This window comes from Lasioglossum baleicum, chromosome 17, assembly GCF_051020765.1.
Source record: "Lasioglossum baleicum chromosome 17, iyLasBale1, whole genome shotgun sequence".
In the NCBI taxonomy this organism is placed as follows: Eukaryota; Metazoa; Arthropoda; class Insecta; order Hymenoptera; family Halictidae; genus Lasioglossum; species Lasioglossum baleicum.
The window spans coordinates 5731525-5744468 of NC_134945.1; positions in this window are offsets into that span (position 1 = coordinate 5731525).

Here is a 12944-nt window from a genome sequence, read left to right on the forward strand (position 1 = left end):
AGCCCTTGACCTACAGGTTACGGGCAAACACAACGCTTGGAGCTGCGTCAAGACCCAGACAGGCCGATTCAGCCGGGCCCCTGTGCACAAAATGGCGCTAATATCACCTGCAGGGGGCTCGAGCCCAGGGCCTGCCGGCCGGGCCGAAATTCAGCCTGTTTTGAGAGGGCAGCACGGTCACACTAATGTGGCCAATCAGTGCTTCGATTGAGCCCAACTTTTCTCGCGCATGCACGACACAGGGCGGGTCGCATCCATGGTCCATGGTCGCATCAATGTGGCAGTACTGTGCAAATGCGTAGCAGTCTCCCTTTTTACCGACAAAAGTATAATAAGTTAATAAATAAGACCTTTGAAGGCGATTGCTGCCTAGATTGATCTTTTATCTGGCGTTTTTGACTACTGAAAAAACCCGTGTTTGTATTATCACGAAATGAGAACGCGAATCCCGCACCCTTGCAATCTTGAAAATCGGCCGAACACCGGCCCGGCCGGCAGGCCCTGGGCTCGAGCCCCCTGCAGGTGAAATTCGCGCCATTTCGTGCACAGGGGCCCGGCTAAAATCGAGCCGGTGTGCTGTCTGGGAAGTTATTAGGATAAACTTTTCATCTTTTCATCAAACCTTTCTGGAAAGCTATAGAGCCATTAGTTTACTACAGGATGTGAAAAGAAATTTTTCGAAAATTGCAATTGATCGGAATTGTAGAGAAAATACTAAAAGTTGCATTTTACAACTTTTTTATGTGGGTCTATATTGAAAATTTAAAAAATACGTTTTGTAGATCTGTTGAAAATTTCGTCAAAATAGATGGTAAAAATTGTAGATTTTCAGGATTTACTGCAGTTATCAATGTCTGTCGTTTTTTCTGCATCAATCGATTATTTCAATAAAAATTTCACAATGCATATATATAATTGACATAGGTCTACAAAACGTATTTTTTAAATTTCCAATATAGGCCCATATAAAAAAGTTGTATACAGGGTGTCCCAAAATTCGTGAAAATCCCGAAAGGGGGTGGTTCCTGAGACCATTTCAAGCGACATTTTCCTTTGCAAAAATGTTATCCGCGGCTTTGTTTAGGAGTTATTAACGAAAAACACGGACCAATCAGAGCGCGCCCTGGCCCGGCGCGCCAAGCCGCGCCGGCAAGCGAGTGTCGCGGTACGCCGTGACTACCCTGATAGCACAACCAGAGAGTATATGAGAGTGCTCACGCCCGGGTTTTGGCCGTGCCCATATAGTGCTGCCCCCTAGTCTAGTACTTAGCCTGGATCAGCTCCTACATCATCTTTAGCATGGACAAGATCCTACATCATCTTTAGCATGGACAAGATCCTACATCATCTTTAGCCTAGAACAGATCCTACATCATCTTTAGCCTGGATCAGATCCTACATCATCTTTAGCCTGGATCAGATCCTACATCATCTTTAGCCTAGAACAGATCCTACATCATCTTTAGCCTGGATCAGATCCTACATCATCTTTAGACTGGATCAGATCGTACATCATCATTGGCCAGGATTAGGACATACAGTCACCGACGAGATACTATTAAAGACTGCCAGCCTTATGGGCGTTCGTGTCCCTCGAAAATGTCGGTATTTCTTACGCCCTCTATGATATATTCTGGCTCCATCCAGAGAAACAGATGGCCATCGACGGCATTTTGTCGGTAAAGAAGACCATTGAGGAGATTCTTGTCGCGATGTATCGGTGAGAATGCGAATTATCACGAAACCATATCGATTATTATTAAACGTTACATTCTCCGTCATATTTCAGACGATGTTTTGGCACTATTTTGGGACTATTTAGAACTTTTAGCGATGTGGTATATCAGATCACTGTAACTTTCACGTTATCCCCGCGCCCACTCGCGCCCACTTAATGGTCCCGCGGAATAACACAGGGGCTGGCAGTCTTTAATAGTATCTCGTCGGTGATACAGTTTATATTGTTTTATATCAAATATGTAACTAATATACAAATCTCTAATAATATAAATTATATTCATAGAAGTATTTTAATTTTTCCCGAGCCTTTGTTGCAAACTCTAGTTTTAAAAAATAGAAAAGCCGGAAGATTTCGAAGAAACACAGATTTTATATCGAAGTTTAAAAGCCACCATCTTGGAAATTAATTTAATGATGAAATACTTACTGTCATCAATACTGTCTCCAATTTTTTTCATATTTTTAGGCACAGTTATTATTAATTAAACCAAATTGAAAACCAATTTTTTCTACGAAAATTTAGAAGAATAACTTTATTTAGGGTTACCCTGAAATTTTCAGAATATGTTTAATTGACACAAATCTATAAAACGTATTTTTTAAATTTTAAGTATACAGGCCCGGGTGATTCACGCAATTGTTACAAGTCATAACTCGGTTATTATTGCATTTACAAAAAAATGCAAAAGGAGAAAGATAAATGGTTCGAAGAAAACTACATCTGTAGGTCTCTAACTTTTTTTGGATGCAGCAGTGCATGTGCAATTAACAATTGCATCATTTCTTTATATAGAAATGCATATTGTTTTTTACACAGATCGATTCTTCTGTTCATTCTACGTAAAAAATGATTGGGGTACACATGGCAAAAAATTATTAGATCTCGAGATATTTTCAAAAAATGTCTTTATTGAAGAAGATGCTCAAACGCTTCTCCATTACATTCTAATATTCTATATTAGTTATTTTGTTTTCTGGTTCGAAAAAAACGTCGACGTTACAAACTTGAAAGGGTGGTTTCTCAAGATAAAAGTCTGCTCTATCGCGTGGTATAGTTCGATTTTCCGCTGGACCCTAATTTTTTGAGATAAATTGAAAAATATCCTCAAAAATTGGTGCAAAAGTAGTGTCTCTCCGTCTTTAATCATTGTTTAAACATGTTTAAACAATCATAATGTATTAATATGGATATCACTGTATTCGGGAAAGTCTACAGAATCTTTTGCTGTAAAGAACAATTCAATATCTTTTATAATAACCACAATATTTGTTTAAAGTTGAAAAATATGTTTTTTTTCAAAGCCATGTTTTTCAAAAACTGTGCGTATAGGAGAAAAATTAAGGACAGATTCGGAATCAGCGCAAAAAACTCTATAAGAAGGACCCAACAGTATATTGAAAACAAATTTGGTGTTGGACAGTGTAATCGGTTCTCCAGAACCGTTAGGCCTGTTGCACAGTCGAGCGCAATTTTCCGGTCTCAAATACGTTCTAAAATTCTAAAAAAAATGTTACATATTTTGGATCCTAAGACGCATTTTATAGAATTTCTTCAGATTTTTTGGTTGCAAACTGTAGTCGTAAACAATGAAAAACCCCCAAAAATCGGAAAAATGCAGATTTCTAGAAAATATGAAAACATGCTATTCTACTGTTTGGTTCCTTGATAAAGTACTACAGCAGGCAGTGTCGTCAAGTTTTTTCAGATTTTTTTTATTGTGGGACATCATTGTCAAAATTTTTTCGACGTTTCTGCTGTGAGGACGAAAGTTATACTTACTGATTTTACCGCGGGTGTATATTAAGTAATTTTTAACGTTATTACATTTTACATTATTATTACATGTTATTATACATTACAAAATGCAATTGTTTGACCTAAGAAATGCGATTTAATAGAAAGAAGAATTGTGTTCTGTGCGATATATGTACATACTGTGACTCGCAAAAATTTTCGGACGCTCTAAAAATGATAACTTCTTTAATATTGTACTATACGATTTGAACTTTTTGGGAAGCTAGAACAATTAGTTTAGTACAGGAGGTGAAAATAATTTTTTCAAAAATAGCAACTGATCGGAATTGTAGAAAAAATGAGAGACACTTGGGGAAACTAAAACACCTGGCAGAAGACTGTGAAGGGGTAGAAAAAATTAACATAAGTATAGAAAAGATAGTACAGGAGAAAAGAGTGGGAGAAATTGTAGAATGGGTTAGGAGTATAGAGAAAAAAGGAAAGAATTAATCACAAGAGATAATCAAGAGAGAGGCGGGATTAGCGGGGAGACATTGGGATTGGGATAGATCAACATAGACAATAAGGTATTTGATGTGGCATGCGATATGGATGGATGGGTGGAGGAACGGATGAATGGATAAATAGAGGGATGAATGGCTTCGAGAATTATAATCCAAGTCCAATTTCTGGGCCACGAGGCTGAAATAAATAAATAAATACGTATTTACTTACTTACTAAAAGTTGCATTTTACAACATCTTTATATGGGCCTACATTGAAAATTTAAAAAATACGTTTTATAGATATGTGTCAATTAAACATATTCTGAAAATTTCGTCAAAATCAGTCAACGTTGCAATAAGCTACAAACGTTTTAATATAAAATAATAATTCTTAAAAAATATTGTGTTATTTTACATCGATATACCCGACCCGACCCGTATCATGTTACAATGTTTCACTCCATTCCGCGGCAACCGAAGCCCTCGAGCTTCACTTCCCTTTTTTCCGTTCGTCATCATAGAATAGTGTTTCCTGAAAATAATGTCTCTGGCCAGACTCGAGTTTTCGACATTTATACCAAGCTTGCTATAATCGTATTTTATTTGTCAAAATTTAGTTTTCCATTTAAAATATTTTGTTGTTAAAACTCATTAATAGTTTTAAATAGTACTTGAAATATTTAAAATGATACCGAAATATTGGAATATTACAATTTGGAATGAAGGGTCTAGCCGGACGAGGTAGTCCTTCGAATTATTAAAACAGCCGTTGCGCCATTCAATTTTCGGTCAATTTTTCCCATTTACTTGCATTAATTTAATCATATAACTGCATTTAAGTGAAATTGATATTTGAGATTTTTCCCGATTTTTTGGTTCAAAATGTTAATTACACAAACTGAAAAACACGCAAAAATTAGACAAATGCAGATTTTTTAGAGAAACTGAAAAATAGCATTGATCATATTTTTAGACTAGCAACATACCAGAACTTTTTTAACGACAGCGCGTAAACGACAAAGAGGGACTTTTCAATGACTCCAAGAAAAATGAAAAACTTAATGACTCCGAGAAAAATAAAGAACTTAATGACGCTGAAGAAAATGAAAAATTGAATGACTCCAAGAAAAATGGAAACTTCAATGACTCTATGAAAAAACTTGACGACACTGAAGAAAATGAAAAATTTAAAACTTAATGTGACTTCGAAAAAAATAAAGAACTTACTGACTCTGAGGAAAATGAAAAATTTAATAACTCCCAGTTAACAAGCAGTCTTCAATGCCTCTTAAAAATGCAATTAATCATGTAGGGATTGATCAGGTGTTTCTCGCGATATTAAAAAATATTTACAAATCCTTTGACAAATTCTGCTTTGTGGCGTCAGGATACTGCTTTCGATATTCCATCACAGTTTGTATAGTATACATATATTATTTCTTCTATTTGTTTCTAGATAAAATTTTATTATGATCCTCCATTAGTTTAACGCCCCGTTCAGCGGTATCATTGACCACCTTCAGTCCATGTTTCAGTCAGACTACTTATTATTCATAATAACTTCTTTTTCCGATATTAGAACTATTCTTACCACGTTTTTATTAGCTCGCTTTCTTGTTCATTTGTAGATTGGAGCGTATTAATGAATTTATTTATATGTAATATCTCTGCCAGTTATGTATATATGAAAAAACTCTTCAAACAAAAGTTGTAGTATATAAGGAGGTGGATATGGTATCAAAGGAAAAAAATTTTTTCAAAGTCATTATTTAAAGTTTTCAAGGTCACGGATGTTTTTTCTATCAACAACTGTTTATGCTATATATGGATTCTTAAAGAGAAAAAAGACAAATTCAACGATATATCATAACGTCTATTTATGTCGAGATTTAAAAAATTCCCATTTTCCATTAAAAACTCATTTTCCCATTATTCAAACGGCCCCAAAATTTTTCCAGACCATTTTCTCAACATTTGTCACAATTCTGGTTTACGGGACCAAAAAAATTTCATGGTCGAAAAATAAGGTCCACCCTAATGTTGCATATACGTAAATTACGAGAAGCAGTAAAGAGTGCTTAACGTCGAAGAAGAAAATCCGGGTAACTAAAACTTAATATGTACTACATTCCACGTTATTAGAATAATTGTAGTTTAATTATGATACATTTTATATCAACATTTTTTATTTACACCTGCTAGAAACGCCACTGTCTCGGAAGGAAATGGACATTCGAGAGTAGCAATGAAATTAGAGCATCATTGCGAAAAAAGATGAGTTTGCAATAACCTCAATATACATTTTATGAAATTCTATTATAATTATAGTTATGACTATATTTTTTAATAAATAAACTTGTGTATGCTAGTATAAAATCAATTTATATATATTATACAATTTATTTTATTATTTGTTTGACAACTAATAAATCTACAAATTGTTTCATAAACTAAAAAATACTTCCTGCATTTTCGTATTCTCCAATCAGTCCAAATAAATACCATCAACCTGTTCTCGATCATATACCAATTTTTATTAATGCAATTATGACAGTAACAAAACGTTTCTATTTAAAATGAATACATATTTTGAACATAGTTTTAACATTTTTAATTTTTTGGAAGGTTAAAAAATGTAATTAAAAAAGTAATGAAAAATAAAAATAAAAAAAAAATCCTCGCTGCACGGGGACCCGAAGGCTAGCTCCAGATTGCGATTCATACGCTCGACGGCTCGACAGTCGAATTTCAGTTTCGTTTCCGTAAGCCGTAAAGCATGGCAACATGGCAAGTTCTAAAAATAGATTGTGGCTCGCACAAGCAGCGCACACGGATATAGTAAAGGTACGCTGGGGAGTGTAGCGCGCGGGCGCGTTGCTAACACGATACAGTGTCTTCTGTGGTGGCCTCTGATGGCCTCCTGTTCCTCACTCCAGTCAGAATATATCCTAGAGGGCGTAAGAGAAATATTCGAGCGACACAGATGTCGTCAGATGTGCTAACAGTAAAGTGGGTTCTGTTTCTTGCTAAAGATGATATAGGTTCTGTTCCATGCTAAAGATGATGTAGGAGCTGTTCCAGGCTAAACATGATGTGGAGACAAAAGCGGCACGGCCAAAACCCGGGCGTGAGCACTCTCATATACTCTCTGCTGCCAGCCTTACGGGAGTTGGCGGGACTCGAATTTTTCGGTGTTCTCTTACGCCCTCTAGGATATATTCTGACTGGAGTGAGAAACAGGAGGCCAACGACGGAATTTCGTCGGTGCAGAAGACACTGTATTGGTATCGTGTTAGCAACGCGCCCGCGCGCTACACTCCCCAGCGTACCTTTACTATATCCGTGTGCGCTGCTTGTGCGAGCCACAATCTATTTTTAGAACTTGCCATGTTGCCATGCTTTACGGCTTACGGAAACGAAACTGAAATTCGACTGTCGAGCCGTCGAGCGTATGAATCGCAATCTGGAGCTAGCCTTCGGGTCCCCGTGCAGCGAGGATTTTTTTTTTATTTTTATTTTTCATTACTTTTTTAATTACATTTTTTAACCTTCCAAAAAATTAAAAATGTTAAAACTATGTTCAAAATATGTATTCATTTTAAATAGAAACGTTTTGTTACTGTCATAATTGCATTAATAAAAATTGGTATATGATCGAGAACAGGTTGATGGTATTTATTTGGACTGATTGGAGAATACGAAAATGCAGGAAGTATTTTTTAGTTTATGAAACAATTTGTAGATTTATTAGTTGTCAAACAAATAATAAAATAAATTGTATAATATATATAAATTGATTTTATACTAGCATACACAAGTTTATTTGATCTTCTGTCTTCCTATAATAAAAAAACACAGTCATAACTATAATTATAATAGAATTTCATAAAATATTGAGGTTATTGCAAACTCATCTTTTTTCGCGATGATGCTCTAATTTTATTGCTTCTCTCGAATGTCCATTTCCTTCCGAGACAGTGCGTTTCTAAGTGTAAATAAAAAATGTTGATATAAAATGTATCATAATTAAACTACAATTATTCTAATAACGTAGAATGTAGTACATATTAAGTTTTAATTACCAGGATTTTCTTCTTCGACGTTAAGCACCCTTTACTGCTTCTCGTAATTTACGTATATGGACATTAGGGTGGACCTTATTTTTCGACCATGAAATTTTTTTGTCCCGTAAACCAGAATTGTAACAAATGTTGAGAAAATGATCTGGAAAAATTTTGGGGCCGATTGGATCATGGGAAAATGAGGCGCAGCAAATTTGAAACTTTTGAATTTTTTAAATCTTTACATAAATAGACGTTATGATATATCGTTGAATTTGTCTTTTTTCTCTTTAAGAATCCGTATGTAGCATAAACAGTTGTTGATAGAAAAAACATCCGTGACTTTGAAAACTTGAAATAATTACTTTGAAAAAAATTTTTTCTCTGATACTATATCCACCTCCTTATATACTACAACTTTTGTTTGAAGAGTTTCTTTATATATACATAACTGACAGAGATATTAAGGGGCGTAATTTGCATTATTCGGAAGCATACAACTGCGCATATAGCTATTTTCATAGCTACATGCTGCCGAATAATGAAAATTACGCCTCGTAATCGAAAAAATAGGACTTTTGAGGCAGATAGCGCCCTAGATCGATGTTTTATCTAGCGTTTTTGACTAGTGAAAAACCCCGTGTTTGTATTATCGAGAAATGAGTAAATGAATATCTTGCAATCCTGGAAGTCTCTCTACTACCTTAACTAAATTCATTAATACGCTCCAATCTACAAAAGAAAAACAGTTAAAATATCGGAAAAAGAAGTTATTATGAATAATAAGTAGACTGACTGAAACATAGACTGAAGGTGGTCAATGATACCGCTGAACGGGGCGTTAAACTAATGGAGGATCATATTAAAATTTTATATAGAAACAAAGTGGAGAAATAATATATACTATACAAACTGTGATGGAATATCGACAGCAGTATCCTGACGCCACAAAACAGATTTGTCAAAGGATTTTTAAATATATTTTAATATAGAGAGAGAAACACCTGATCAATCCCTACATGCGATTAATTGCATTTTTAAGAGGCATTGAAGACAGCTTATTAACTGAGAGTTATTAAAGTTTTCATTTTCCTCAGAGTCAGTAAGTTCTTTATTTTTCTCGGAGTCATTAAGTTTTCCATTTTTCTTGGAGTTATTCAATTTTTCATTTTCAGTCGGCAGGTCGAAAAAAGGCGTCTACCTGGAAAGTATTCCGAACTTAATGAAATTTTGACACGTCATTTAGGGGTACTCTGGGGTGTCGAATCTCAGTTTTCGACCTCGAGGACTCTGTGCTAACTTGGGGAGGGGGAAAAAACCACTACTTTTATTACCTTGTTTTGGTTTTTCGCCTATCGGGCTCGAGTCGGGTACGCGATACATCAGACACATCGGGAAGCTTATGACTAGACTGCGGATTTTATGCATGTATGACAAAAATGTACACGTTCAATTTAAAGCAGTGGACATGTTAAAAATATTTAAGGACATCAACGTATTAGTTTCAGCTTAATAGGATAATTAAAAGAAGAATACAATTTATATTTGGCTCATGTGCCGTGCAATCAATGCAAACATTTTTTATTTTGCATAAAGATCCGCAGTGTACTCATGACTCACTTTTGTCGGGCGGCTTCTAAAACAATAGAACAAGATCGCGCGAACGAGTTATCGCGATACCCGAGAATCAACTGTGCGTTCTTATGAAATAGATAATAATAATAATGGTACGTATTTCTTTCATAACTTGTCCATAATGTGATTTTTATATAAGTACATTAGGTATATTCGGCAGACATGTGCATGATCGTTATTTGTATTAAAATTTGAAATAATGCACGTTTCACGTGAAAAAATTATAAGAAAATATTTACAACGTGGTATGTAATAAGTTATGATAACTTTTCAGTGGGTGATGTTTTTATTAACTGTTAAGTAACCTACTTAACTATCATTAATCTTACACAAATTCTTAAAAGATAATATATAGTATACAATATAAAATAAAATAGAAATTAACTTAAAATAAAATCATATAAAATAAAAAACTAGAGGGTTATTGTTGCTCGCTCGCGAGTAGGGTTGTTTTTGCTCGCTCGCTTTGCTCGCTCGCGGATAGGACTGCTCCTGCGAAAGGGTTAGTGGTACGCATGGCTAGTAGTACCTATAGCTATTAATGTTTTTTTTTATTTGGTGTGTGACTCTCCACGAGCCACACAAAGAACTTCCCGATTCGTTAGTTGCAGTATATTATTATCATTATTAAGTGTACGTTTTAAGAAAATTATACGTTTTCAGGGAAATTCAATAGTTTTCTACTTATCAAAATGTTTGCTATATGGCGTCACATTAAACCAGCATCGTATGCTCGTTGCTCGCTTGGTTCCTTGTTATAGCATACTAATGTTGCAAAATAAATTGTCTTAATTAGTTTTTCGCAAACGATACAACTCCTCATTATCCGGGTTTGCAGTAGTGATCTTGGTTTTCTTCGATACTGTTAATTTAAATTGTCCCAAAATATATAAACTGCGCTCAATTTTGAAACTCTGCTCAGTGCTACATACAATATTTGTAAAGTTCGCCTTTCTGATTTTTTAAAATCCAAACATACTTTCTCGTATGTTTGTCCCTGACTTTTATGAATCGTAATCGCTTCAGCAGGAACCACTGGAAATTGACTACGTGTGATTTGATATTTTTCCTCACTCGACATATTTACTTGATTCGATATTTTTATTATTGGTGTAAAATTTTGATCAATATTTGTGCATTTTTCATATAATCACGATAACGAGTTCTTACTTTCACTCCTACTCTGGCCAATTGAAAATCTAACCACAATATAGACGGAATTTTAGTATTTTCTTGGAAAGTAATAAATTTTAATATTCCGCATGTGTGCTCCATTAATCAATCCGTTTTCAACATCAATGTTATTAATAATTATCATATAGTTTATATTAATTTTCAATTTAATCTCAGTTAATAATTCGTTTTGAACTGATTGTTTTTTTAAAGATTGTAATATAAATTTTTTTTGTACTTTCATCGATATTCTTTGAAAATGTATTCTCGCGAGTAGAGATGATTAACTCACTCTTGCATTGGGATAATTTTCGATTATTGTAAGCGGAAACATCATCGTAAGGTACAAAAAAAAATTAAAAAAAATTTTTTTTTTTTAAATTTTAAAGAAATCGAAAAAAATTTTTTTGTGTAATTACGTTTGTTTCTTCGGTGGAAACTTTCCGTTCTCTCGTATAAATTGCATTGTTGAATGAACTTCTTTCGAAAAAACTAAAAAAACTAAAAAACTACTTGACCAAAATGGACCAAAATCTAATCAGCTCTAAGTTACAGCGGGGCATATCGATTGCATCATTCATCATCCTGATCGCGTTGTTACTTTTTCTGAAAACGTTAACGAAAAATTTGATTACATAGAAACGGCCATACGCGCGCGCACACACACACACACACACACACACACACACACACACACACACACACACACACACACACACACACACACACACACACACACACATATACGAACATTTTGCTGAAAATAGTCTAAAATGACTGCAATGACCATGAAACGTGAAGATCTGCTAAAAAATCGATTTTCGATTTTCGGGGTCATTACAATAACTTCCCTATAAAATCGGGAAGTTAATTATATAGAGCCTATAGATAATACAGAATAAAATATAAACACGAAATATAATACGTATAATGTTTATATTTATATTTCGTTTTTAATTATTGCCATACTTTACCATATTGTAATCTTCTAGGTGTATTGTATAACTTCCGTAAAGACATTTTAATGATATTATCGATACATATCTAAGTTCATTCGGAGAAAATTCGTTAAAAAGCTAGAAATATTGTCTTTTAAGTTTTTCACATGAAACGTGCATTATTCAAGCTTTAATACAAATAAAGAACAGGCACGCGTTTGGCGAATATACCTAATGTAGTTATAAAAAAACCAAGTATATTAAAAATCACGTTATAAGTAAAGAAAGAAAACCATTATTACCATTATCTATGTCATAAGAACGCAGAGTATTTGAATCTCGGATAACGCAATAACTCGTCCGCCCGAACTTGTTCGATTCTTTTCGTACCCGCCCGACGAATTCGAAGTCGAATCGAAGGGCCGCCGCCGGACTTTCTGCGACCCGACCCGACTCGACTCGAACCCGAACATCGAGCGGCCCGCACATCCCTAAATTATTTATAATTATAAATATATTATATTAAATGACCTATATTATAATAACCTATATTAGGTCATTATTATCACACTTTAAATAAGTAAATATGGCTCAAATTATGCCGTATTTAGGCTCATTTTAATTAGAAGGATCTCACAAATACGTTGGTAATTCCGTAAAAAAGATTGAAAAATAAAAAACTTTCCTATGTGCATTGGTGTAATCGGTACGCAGCCTTTTGAACTGTGTCGGCTGCCTCGTACCTCAGTCCCTCTTTGTCGTTTACGAGCTGTCGTAAAAAAAGTTCTGGTACATATGTTGATAGTCTAAAAATTTCTCTAAAAAACCTGCATTTGTCGAATTTTTGCGTGTTTTTCACTTTGTGTAATTAACATTTTGAACCAAAAAATCGGGAAAAAATCTCAAATATCAATTTCAATTAAATGCAGTTATATGATTAAATTAATGCAAGTAAATAGGAAAAATTGACCGAAAATTGAATGGCGCAACGGCTGTTTTAATAATTCGAAGGACTACCTCGTCCGGCTAGAACCTTCATTCCAAATTGTAATATTCCAATATTTCAGTATCATTTTAAATATTTCAAGTACTATTTAAAACTATTAATGAGTTTTAACAACAAAATATTTTAAATGAAAAACTAAATTTTGACAAA